Below are 13,002 nucleotides of genomic sequence, written 5' to 3' on the forward strand. Positions count from 1 at the left end.
TGACTCACATTAATTTCCTGTGCTTATGTGTTACCTTCTAGGTTAATTCTTTTTGATCTAACCTTTTCTCTAGTTCCTGGTCCCCTTCTCCTATTGGCCTCAGTTGCTTTTAAGGTATCTGGTTTAGTTTCTCTGTGTTGAGGGCAGCAAATCCTAACTAATTTTTTAGGTGTCTTACCTATCCTCATATCTCCCTTGTGTGCTCTCGCTTTAATCATGTGATCAAAGTCTAATCCCCTTGTTATGTTTGCCTTTGATCTATTGTCTGCATATTCATGTCCTTAATTTTAATGGAGTCCTATGTTTCCATTAAATTTTCATTTCAGAGAATGTCAAAGTGTAAATTTTTGGGGGGAGAAAATAATCATCTATATTCTATGGAGCAAAAATCAGAATGCTGAGGAATTATTCCTTCATGAGGAATTATTTGTCATAGTTGGGCATTCACTATTACAATGTGACCAAACATAGTTGAATTGTGATCTGGCTTTAAAAAAGAATGGTTCCAGATACCTACAGCTTATAAGCAGTTGCCTTCTGATTGAGAAGAGATCTCTCCAGTGTTTATCTACTTTATTTGTTGAGGGGTTATAGTAACTGTGATCAGTTTTCTTTGAGCAAAAAGGTCTAACTCATTTAAAAAGGCACGTTGCAAGCTGCTAAGTCATAGAGGCTTCTTGAAGGAAGAGTAAAAGGGTCCAAAAGGGAACTGCTAATAGCTGGGGGCACATGTGGTCCATTCCAAGGGCAGGAAGTGGAGTGTCTAACGCCACTGCTCTGGTCTCACAAGAAGCAATGGGGCCAAATCCTCAAACAGCCTATAGATCAGGAAGATGATACACTGTAGAGGGCTACACTAAGTTTTCTGCAGTTAAATGACTTAGACAAATCATTTAAACTCAGATTCATTTTTCTGTATCCTCTGTTTTCATGAGATATTTTATGGCATATAAATAAACATTTTAAAGGGAATTTTATTTGGTTTTTTACTCTAAATTAATTTTGAATGGAAGTAGTGAAACACGAGGAAAATTTACTGGCACTTTCTTAACTATTGCTCATTCATTTGTGGACTCTTTATTGGGCGTGACTTATGTGCCTTGGCCTATGAGGGTAACTCACAGCCTTGCTTGCAAATAACCTCAGAGAATTCTGTGTAAGGGGAGACAAGTGATTCACTGCAGAGTACTATGCATTCTGTCAACAGGGGTGGTATGAAACCCACAAGAAATGCCCCACATGGAATGGTCACAGAAGACCCCATGGAGGAGCCAACATCTAGGTGAAATGTGAGTATATGTAGGAGACTGCCAGTCTTTCAACTTCTGTATTCATTCTCTCAGGAAGAGCAAAGAAGTAACAATTTAGGTTAGACTCTACTTGGTGCCAGGCGTTAGGGAAGGGGAGAGGAACTTGTGGTCCAGACAAAGGGAGAATAATGTACAAAGATGAGAGCAGAGAGATAGTTGGTATAGTGGTAAAAGATAAAAAGATTGGGGCAAAGTGCTCCAAGGCTTCTTACTGGAAAAATTTTATCTTTGGGATGAACTAAATGGAAAGCCATTGAAGGATGGTAAGTGGTAGATCTTTCATTTAGGAAGATTATTTTGGCTGCAGATTGGAGAGGGAATTGAAAGGGGATGAGAGTAGAAGCCAGAAGACCAGTTATGGAACAAAGCTAAGTGGCCTGAGATAGGGCAATTGTTTTCGAGAGAAGTGAATCAATTCACTTTGGAGGTATGAAGGTCAGGATTTTGTGAATGCGTGGCTATAGCTCAGGCTATAGGTAGAGTCAAGTGTCACAGGAGTCAGCTTGTAACTGTGAGTCCTAGGCCAGAGGCCCAACTCCAGGGGTTGCATATGTCATGTCTGGCCACTTGCCTCAACATGACAAATAAATAGATGAGTAGTAGTGAAAGATGGAGAAAAGAGATTTATTACACAGCATGGGCATGCCACAGGAAGAGGAAAAATAAGCACTTCAGCTGCTTTTCAGGGTACAGACACAAGCTTTAGGTTTCAATAGGGGAAGAATTGGGTCTTGGGGAGAGAAGAATGCATAAACAGTCTTAGTTGAAGGTGTGGGCTGGTTTATTATTATCTCAATTCTGGTTTTGCAAGGGGTTCTGGAGAAGTTATCACTGTCCTCACTTAAGGGGAGCAATCTGCTTCCTATGAGATGATTACACCTTCTCCAGGGTGCAGCCTTTTCATCAGGTCATTGTCCTCACTTGAGGTGTGTGTGGGGGGTCTGTCCTTTCCTTGGGGGTAGTTTCAGTCCCTCAGTACAAAGACACTGTCAATCAGTCCATCCTGTCCTTCCTGGAGCCCTTGGTGATCGCAGGGGAGGGAGACTCAGAGCAAAGGAGGCAGATGTAAAATGGAGGCAAGAATGTCAAGCTTTTGTTAACCTGTGGGGCCAAGTAAAGAGTCAGAGCTTTTTTTTTCAGTACTTATGGTTTGAACTTAGGGCCACCTTGAGCCACTTTACCAGATACCCTCTCCCCTTTTTTTGTGATGGGATTTTTTTGAGATAGAGTCTTGTGAACTATTTGTCTCGGCTGGCTTCCAACCAGGATCTTCCTGATCTGCCTCCTGAATAGGTAGTATTACAGGCATGAGCCACCAGCACCTGGAGAGTCAGTGCTTTTCAGCAAAAGTACCTGTTATAAGCAAGAGAGGGAACACATTAGGGGGTTTCAGGGTGGGAAGCTGAAGAATTTAATTTTGTATGTGCCAAGCTTGGGGTCAGCTAAAACAGAACATATGGAGATGGAAATAAGACCCTAGGAAGCAGCTGTAACTGTGTGCAGTGGAAAGAAAAGAAGGTTGGGCACACATACCTGTGATGCAAATACACTAACATCTAAAAAAAAGTTGAGAAAAATGATGTAGAGAAAGCCATTGAAACAGAGCCAAGGAATATGGGGTCTTAACAACAAGGGGAAGAAAAAGTTTTGAGGAGGGGATGCTGAACAATTGTCGGATGCTTCAGGGAATTCAGACAACACAAAGCTAAAAACATGGCCATTGGATTGAAAGACAGGAAGGCTGTTAGTGACCATGGAAAAGCACAGGGACTTTAGTCACTGTTGCATGTGCGTGTGTGTGCATGCGCTTATGTGTGCCTGAGTGTAGAAACCAGAGTGCAGAAGGCTGAGGAAGTGAGGCAACTTAAAATGTCTAGCTACCAAGATGGGGAGAGACTGACAGCAAGGTCCCCATTGGACACCTTGGCACTGACTTATAATACGTATCCACCCTTTGCAGTCTAGTCTCCCTCTGTCGTGCTGCCTGCTCCCCAGTGACTGACTTCCATCTCCCTCTACTTTCTGAGTTACATCTGCAAGTTCTTGACATCCTCCCCAGCTGCTCTTTCCAACCTAAGTTGGGACAGGGAGACTCATGTGCACATTAAGAGGAAATGAACATCTTTGAAAATGCCACTGTTCATACAATGCATTTTTTGGCTAAATTATTGTCTCAGATTTGAGATACCAGGGCTGGACTTGTATCTCAGTGGTAGAACTCTTTCCTGACATCTCAGATAAAATTTGAGATACTGGAAAAAATGAGCTATTGAATGTGATATTCATACAAGGAGAAATAGTAGTATTAAAATTAGAGCACAGTATTCTATGTAGTTTATTTGTATTTATACCATACCATTGCTATAGCAAATATGATCATTCTAAATGTTTTCTGAAAAATTTATTTCAGATAACTCAGCTGTATCCCAAATGTCTGGAACATGCATATTTATTTCATAAACCCACCTTTAGATGTTTTTTCATGGCAATGTAATTGAAAAGCAAATTCTACGGAGACACTTTCATAGATTGGAGTATGAATGTCTCTAGGACCATAGCTTTCCTGGGATTACCAAAGAAAATGGTTTTAAATAGCCCAGGTTGCAGGAGAACAAGTCAGTGGGCATTGTAGACTCTGAGCACAGGATAGAGGATTCAGATGAGTCCCTGAGTGAGACAGCTGCTTGCTCCTGGGGAAAGTTGAGGAGACAGAGGGAAACACTGGAGATGAACCTTTAGGGAGAGAGGGTGTAGTGGAACAAATTACCCTCACATGTTGGGGGGAGCTCAAAGCAGGAGGCAGCAAAATCTCTAAAGGGGGAAAAGAACTCAGGCAGAACTGTGGATTTCATTCAACCCAGTAAACTGCAGGATAAATTGTTCGCCAGGTCACTGAAGCAAAGAGTACAAATAAGCTTGAAATACTTTGGTATTTATGTGGCACCACTGATTGATTGCTACCCTCACAGAGTCAGAGAGGTTTAAAGTCTCAAAGAAGCCAAGTGACATGAACCAAATAAGACCTCTTTTCCTATTCAGCATTTTTAAAAATGCTCTTTGGCTTATTACCACCTTCCTTGGGTCCTCATGAACATTTTCAGGGCATGTGGTAAGCCCTACTTTATCAAACTGCTACTCAATTAAAAAATGCAGTGATCCATGAGGTTACATGAAACTCACTTTTCTGAGAAGAATAGCCACTATTGATCCCAGGAACATTGGAAGGGTCCTTAGAACGCCTGACCATGCCAGTGAAATCACGGTGAGTCAGGTCTCCTCACAGGTTTTAGAGTTCTAATGGTGTGCTCCTTCTGGAAGTAGAGGGAATTTGTGCCTTCATGGTTGGTCTATCTTTTACTCCTTCATTCATTCTAGGAACATCCCTAAACCATCCTGTGAGCAAAGCACTTTTGTGTATATTATTTCTTCTACTTTCAGATAAACTTGTGAAGAACTGTGATCATGGCATCCTCCTGCATGTGGGGTGGAAAAGCTCCCCTCAGCCTCAATATAGTGTTTAGATCTAATGCAGCCTACAGGTCTGCTGGTTGAAGTCCTAAAAGGCTGACATATGGCTAACACCATCTCCCACCACTCTTGGGAAGAGCCCTAAATAAGCATCCTGTCATCTCAGTGTCTTCAGCAGGAAGTGCACCCTCAGATCCTCAGGTGGGGCAAATTGCAGAGGGAGAATGGATTCCTGCTGCAGGGTCACTTGTCCTTGATATTGAATTTCAGATCCTCAGGTTGTTAAAGTGCTGCATGGGGTATCTAGCTCTAAGCTGCTGTTCAGATCCCAAAACACCAGGAAGAAGTTGGTGCCCCAGATGCGGATGGTGGAAGAACTTCCAAGGTGGTTCTTTGCTGATCTGCTTCACATGGTTGCAGTCATGTGCAGACAACACGGAAGCCCAACCATCCCTTGCATGGCTAAGCCTTCTCAGCCCTTCATGCTGTTGAACTTTCTGCTCTACTGGAATGCCTCTTTCAGCATTACCAAAGACCAGTGCTGACTCAAGCCTCCTCTTCATGGGGACAGGTTTCTTCATCTGTATGTCTGCTGTACTCTATACTCCTGCTTCTAGCCATTTAGCTGAGTCTGGGTTGACAGGACACCAAAGCGGGCATTCATTCCAACTAGGTGAAAGCAATGATCAAAATCTTTGAGCTTGAGAAAGAATATATGGAAACTATTCCATTTACAATAACCTCAAAAAAAATCAAATACCTAGAAGTAAACTTAACAAATGATGAACTACAAACCCCTGAAGAAAGAGATCGAGGAAGACTACAGAATGTGGAGAGATCTCCTGTGCTCATGGATTGGTAGAATCAACATAGTAAAAATGGCTATACTACCAAAAGCAATCCACATGTTTAATGCAATTCCCATCAAAATCCTGATGCCATTCATCATAGAGATTGAAAAATCTACCCTAAAATTCATTTGGAAACACAAGAGACTGCGAATAGCCAAGGCAATACTCAGCAAAAAGAGCAATGCTGAAGGTATCACAATACCCAACTTCAAACTATATTACAAAGCAATAGCAATAAAAACATCATGGTACTGTCACAAAAACAGACATGAAGACCGGTGGAACAGAATAGAGGACCCGGATACGAATCCACACAACTATACCCACCTTATTTTTGACAAAGGCACTAAAAATATATGATGGAGAAAAGACAGCTTCTTCAACAAATGTTGTTGGGAAAAGTGGTTATCCGTCTGCAAAAACCTGAAACTAGATCCATGTTTTCCACCCTGTACTAGTATCAACTCAAAATGGATCAAGGACCTTAATATCAGACCTGAAACTCTGAAGTTGGTACAGGAAAGAGCAGGAAACACTCTGGAAGTGATAGGTATAGGCAAGGACTTCCTCAGTAGAACCCCAGCAGCTCAGCAACTAAGACAAAGTATGGACAAATGGGACTTCATAAAACTAAAAAGCTTCTGCACAACAAAAGAAATGGTCTCTAAACTGAAGAGACCACCCACAGAGTGGGAGAAAATATTTGCCAGCTATAAATCAGACAAAGGAATTTACAGGGAGCTCAAAAAACTAAACTCCCCCCCAAATCAATGAACCAATAAAGAATGGGCAACTGAACTAAACAGAACTTTCTCAAAAGAAGAAATTCAAATGGCCAAAAAACACATGAAAAAATGCTCACCATCTCTAGCCATAAAGGAAATGCAAATCAAAACCACACTAAGATTCCACCTCGCCCCTGTTAGAATAGCCATTAATAAAAACACCACGAACAACAGGTGTTGGCAAGGATGTAGGAAAAAAAGAACCATTGTACCCTCCTGGTGGGAATGCAAACTAGTGCAGCCTCTCTGGAAAAAAATTTGGAGGCTTCATAAAAACCTAAACATAGATCTGCCATATGATCCAGCAATCCCACTCTTGGGGATATACCCAAAAGAATGCGACACAGGTTACTCCAGAGGCACCTGCACACCCATGTTTATTGCAGCACTATTCACAATAGCCAAGTTATGGAAACAACCGAGATGCAGCACTACTGACAAATAGATTAAGAAAATGTGTTATTTATACAAAATGGAATTTTACTCAGCCATGAAGAAGAATGAAATTTTGTGATGCACAAGTAAATGGATGGAACTGGAGAACATAATTCTGAGCGAGGTTAGCCACGCTCAGAAGACCAAAAATCATATGTTCTCCCTCATATGCGGTCTTTAGATCTCCCTCAGTGCAGACCACATTGCTGCTTTGTGTGACCCAAGTCACATTCTAAGGAGAGAGCACATACAGGAGGAATGGGGATAGGTAGGAAACCCAAAACACAAAAGTATTTGATGTCCCCACTGCAGAGGAACTAATACAGAAACCTTAAAGCAACAGAGGTCAATATGAGAAGGGGATCAGGAACTAGTGAAAAGGTCAGGTAGAGATGAATCAACTTGGGTTGTAACACATTTGTACATGGAAGGAATGCTAGGAATCTCTCTGTTTAGCTATCCTTATCTCAATTAGCAAAAATTCTTTGTCTTTCTTATTATTGCTTATGTTTTCTCTTCAACAAAATTAGAGATAAGTGCAGAACAGGTTCTGCCTGGAAGCAAGGGGGGGAGGGGGAGGGGGGAAGGGTTAGGGGGGAGAAATGACCCAAACAATGTATGCACATATGAATAAACAAATTAAAAAAATCTTTGAGCTTGGAATTGTCCCTATGGATCACATCTGTAGGCGGAGGACTAATTTTTTTCTGTTTTTTCTTTTTTAAAGTGAAATATGTGTTTTGTGGTTTTATGTTAGCTGACTCTAAGTGATTGCAATAATGGTGATTCAACAACCATGCAGTCTTATGAAAGATTATCATTTGAGATGTAATTTTGGGAAGGAAGCAAAAAGACTGTTTTGTAACTCAAATATCATCTTCTCAGAAAGGTCTCCCTTTGTCTGCAATGTCTAAACTTCCAACTAAATTCAGCTCCTTCTATCTACTTTCTTTGCTTTATTTTCCCCTATGCACCTACAATTATCCAACATACTATATATTTCACTTCCTTATCTTGTTGTTGTGTGTTCTCCACTAGAACACAAACTTCTTAAAGAATCTTTGTTTGTTTTGCTCACTGCTGAATCCCAAGAACAAAGAACAGTTACTGGCCCATAAGAGGAGATAACAAATTTTTCCTAAATGAATAACCAGCTATCATTTCATCAGAAATGACTCTTCCCCAGGACAGGGCTCTCATGTGCATCTTGCATATATGTGTCATGTTTCTCAGGCTGTCCATGGGACTGAGTGTCTTTGTGCTCATATTCTAGAAGCAGGGCTCTTGCTCAGTGTAACATAGCCTTGGTATCCAGCATGCTAATGAGTAAGGAGGCTGCGTGGGACCTGTGTTTAGATAAGAAACCAATAGCATAAATCACAGCTACTTAGGAGATGGAGATGAGAGAATCATGGCTCAAGGACAGCCCGGGGTGGGGGGAATGTTAGTGAGACCCTATCCCAAAGAACAAGTCAGGCATAGTGGATCACGCCTGTAAATCCCAAATAAACAGTAGGCAGAGATAGGAAGATTGCAGTCTGAGGCAGATCCCAAGCAAAATTGGAAAACCTACCTAAAAATACTCTAAGACAAAAAAGGGCTAGAGGTGTGGCTCAAGTGGTAGAGTGCTGCCACACAAACACAAGACCCCGAGTTCAAATTCCAATATACCAAAAAAAAAAATAGGCTCATGTTCTTTTCTCCATTTTCAACGAACATATGTTTATATTGGTCTGGGATCTATTACAAAGTCTAATGTTTTTTTTTTTGCTTTTTTTAAAATTTTATTATTCATATGTGCATACAAGGCTTGGGTCATTTCTCCCCCCTGCCCCCACCCCCTCCCTTACCACCCACTCCACCCCCTCTCGCTCCCCCCCCCCAATACCCAGCAGAAACTATTTTGCCCTTATCTCTAATTTTGTTGAAGAGAGAGTATAAGCAATAATAGGAAGGAACAAGGGTTTTTGCTGGTTGAGATAAGGATAGCTATACAGGGCATTGACTCACATTGATTTCCTGTTTGTGGGTGTTACCTTCTAGGTTAATTCTTTTTGATCTCACCTTTTCTCTAGGTCCTGGTCCCCTTCTCCTATTGGCCTCAGTTGCTTTTAAGGTATCTGCTTTAGTTTCTCTGTGTTAAGGGCAACAAATGCTAGCTAATTTTTTAGGTGTCTTACCTATCCTCACCCCTCCCTTGTGTGCTTAAAGCTTTTATCATGTGCTCAAAGTCCAATCCCATTGTTGTATTTGCCCTTGATTTAATGTCCACACATGAGGGAGAACATATGATTTTTGGTCTTTTGGGCCAGGCTAACCTCACACAGAATGATGTTCTCCAATTCCATCCATTTACCAGCGAATGATAACATTTTGTTCTTCTTCATGGCTGCATAAAATTCCATTGTGTATAAAAACCACATTTTCTTAATCCATTCGTCAGTGGTGGGGCATCTTGGCTGTTTCCATAACTTGGCTATTGTGAATAGTGCCACAATAAACATGGGTGTGCAGGTGCCTCTGGAGTAACCTGCATCACAGTCTTTTGGGTATATCCCCAAGAGTGGTATTGCTGGATCAAATGGTAGATCAATGTCTAGCTTTTTAAGTAGCCTCCAAATATTTTTCCAGAGTGGTTGTACTAGTTTACATTCCCACCAACAGTGTAAGAGGGTTCCTTTTTCCCCGCATCCTCGCCAACACCTGTTGTTGGTGGTGTTGCTAATGATGGCTATTCTAACAGGGGTGAGGTGGAATCTTAGTGTGGTTTTAATTTGCATTTCCTTTATTGCTAGAGATGATGAGCATTTTTTCATGTGTTTTTTGGCCATTTGAACTTTTTCTTTTGAGAAAGTTCTGTTTAGTTCACTTGCCCATTTCTTTATTGGTTCATTAGTTTTGGGAGAATTTAATTTTTTAAGTTCCCTATATATTCTGGTTATCAGTCCTTTGTCTGATGTATAGCTGGCAAATATTTTCTCCCACTTGTGGGTGTTCTCTTCAGTTTAGAGACCATTTCTTTTGATGAACAGAAGCTTTTTAGCTTTATGAGGTCCCATTTATCTATGCTATCTCTTAGTTGCTGTGCTGCTGGGGTTCCGTTGAGAAAGTTCTTACCTATACCTACTAACTCCAGAGTATTTCCTACTCTTTCCTGTATCAACTTTAGAGTTGTGGTCTGATATTAAGATCCTTGATCCATTTTGAGTTAATATTGGTATAGGGTGATATACATGGATCTAGTTTCAGTTTTTTGCAGGCTGCTAACCAGTTTTCCCAGCATTTTTTGTTGAAGAAGGTGCTATTTCTCCATCATATATTTTTAGCTCCTTTGTCAAAGACAAGTTGGTTATAGTTGTTTGGCTTCATATCTGGGTCCTCTATTCTGTTCCACTGGTCTTCATGTCTGTTTTTGTGCTGTTTTTATTGTTATTGCTTTGTTATATAGTTTGAAGTCAGGTATCGTGATACCTCCAGCATTGTTCTTTTGACTGAGTATTGCCTTGGCTATTCGTGGCCTCTTGTGTTTCCATATAAATTTAATGGTAGATTTTTCGATCTCTTTAATGAATGTCATTGGAATTTTGATGGGAATTGCATTAAACATGTAGATTACTTTTGGGAGTATCGACATTTTTACTATGTTGATTCTACCAATCCATGAGCATGGGAGATCTCTCCACTTTCTATAGTCTTCCTCAATCTCTTTCTTCAGAAGTATATAGTTTTCCTTGTAGAGGTCATTCACATCTTTTGTTAGGTTTACACCTAGGTATTTGATTTTTTTTGAGGCTATTGTAAATGGAATTGTTTTCATACATTCTTTTTCAGTTTGCTCATTATTAGTGTATAGAAATGCTAATGATTTTTCTATGTTGATTTTATATCCTGCTACCTTGCTATAGCTATTGATGATGTCTAGAAGCTTCTGAGTAGAGTACAAAGTCTAATGTTTGATTCTATATTTATTCCTCAATCACCTTTTGAGTAAACACTTTCCTGAATATACCTATTTAAAACGACTATTTCTGAATGAGAAGAGTACATCCAAGTAGTTAACTCTGCAGAACTTAGAGCCTAGTTTTGGGGGTTGGGAGCCTTGATTCCTCTGCTCACTAGCCTTGTGGCCTTCTTCAGTTTTCCAATTTATAAAATGGGGAAAATAACAGTTCCTGCTGGTGGAGTGTTGTGTGTGAATTTAAGGGCACTTACAAGAGGGCCTGACACAGAGCACTGACCATGTAAGTGCTGGTATTAATATAGCTTATCATTATTGCTGTTCCTGTTTGTCTAATCATCTTCAGCTCAACCACTTTGTTTTTATCACTACTAGTGTGTTTAGATATTTTGATGTTATTACAACTGATATTATAGTAAAGTAATTTGGCATATTCTTAACCAGAATTCCCTCTATCCTGGCATTTATGTCAATAGAGAAAAATACAGCTGGGTGCAGTGGCTCACACTTGTAATCCCAGCTACTCAGAAGCTGGGAAAAAAGTTAGGGAAACTCCATTTCAACAAATAAGTTGAGTATGGTGGTCGCATTTATAATACCAGCTACTAAAGGACATAGGTAGGAGTATCACAGTCTAAGGTTGATTCCAGGCAAAAAACAGGAGACTCTATCTAAAAAGTAACTAAAGCAAAAAAAGGGATTAGAGTGTGGTTCAAGTGATAGAGTACCTGTCTAGCAAGCATGAGGCCCTAAGTTCAAATCCCAGTATCACCAAAAAATAAACAAACAAAAAACCTAAAGCAAAGAAACAGAGAAAAAATGGTGTTTGTACTAATACAGGGGAATGGTGGAATCTTGAATTAGCATCTGAATCATCAAAGCTGAATTTCTATGATTTTGGGGATTGACTGAATTTTATTATAAAGAAACTATAAGCTTCTTTTTTTAAAAATTGGTTATCTGTAAGTAACAATATGAAAGCACTCTTCATAAATTTTACATGCTTGAATGCCAGGAATAAGTAGTGTGATGACTACTCTAAATATTCATTGGAAGTGAGGCCAGTCTGGTTGCAGGAGAGTGGAGCCTGCTTACACAGGTGCAGGTGAGCTGGGCATCTGCACAGAGATGCGAAAAAGTCATGCTTTGCACCAGAGGCTGGGATCTTAAGTCATGGGCTACATGGTGCACACAATGATGTTTTCAGGAATGGGATTGTAAAAGGATCACAAATTTAAATGTTTCAACTTTACTGCCATATTTGAGTTTTGTTGGAACATTAGTCACATACCATGTTAAAAATACTGGAATAAGGGTTACAGGAGCTATGAACGATTGAAAGACTTTAAATAAGGGAAAATGGGGACAAGTTAGGAGTCAAGCAGTGTGTGTGTGTGTGTGTGTGTGTGTGTGTGTGTGTGTGTGTGTGAGACAGAGAGAGAGGGAGAGAGGAAGAGGAGAGAAAAAGAGAGGAGAGGGAGGAGGGAGAGAAGAGAGAGAGAGAGAGAGAGAGAGAGAGAGATGGGGGTGAGTGTATGGTGGAAAAGGGTGGAGGAGGGAGGGGGCTGTGTGGTGAACTCATTCTCAGCTAAGGCTGTTTCCATGGCTAGATGAGCAGATATTTGTAGCAGGCAGAACAACTCTCCACCTACACCCATATCCCACCAGGGTGGATCTGAGCAGGACTTTTTGTCCATCTCTGGTCTATTTTTCAGAAAGAAACTATAGCAATATTTCTTAAACATAAATTCAGTTATATAACTTCCCTGCTAAAACACCTTCAATGGATTCCCATCACACTCAGAATAAAACCCAAGCTCCTCCTATAATTACCAGGTCTTGTATAACCTGACCCTGCCTGACTTTCCAGCTTGGGAATCTGCACCTCAGCACCCTCACTTTTCTGATCAATGAGCCAAGGCCTTTCCTGCCACAGGGCTTTTGAATATGCTCTTCCCTTTGTAGAGAATATTCTTCCTGATGGCATATCATGAGTGAATTTACTTGTGGTCTATCATTTCACAATTATATTCTCTTTTTAGAATTAATTAAAATTGCAGTTGCACATATTGTTTATTCACTTGCTTTTCTGAGTACTTTTTTCACTAGATTATAAACTTCATGTGAGCAGGAACTATGTGAATTTTCTCTATCCAGTGCCAAGGGATGTGTTCATTTATTTAATACATGCCTGT

This window comes from Castor canadensis, chromosome 10 (assembly GCF_047511655.1).
Source record: "Castor canadensis chromosome 10, mCasCan1.hap1v2, whole genome shotgun sequence".
In the NCBI taxonomy this organism is placed as follows: Eukaryota; Metazoa; Chordata; class Mammalia; order Rodentia; family Castoridae; genus Castor; species Castor canadensis.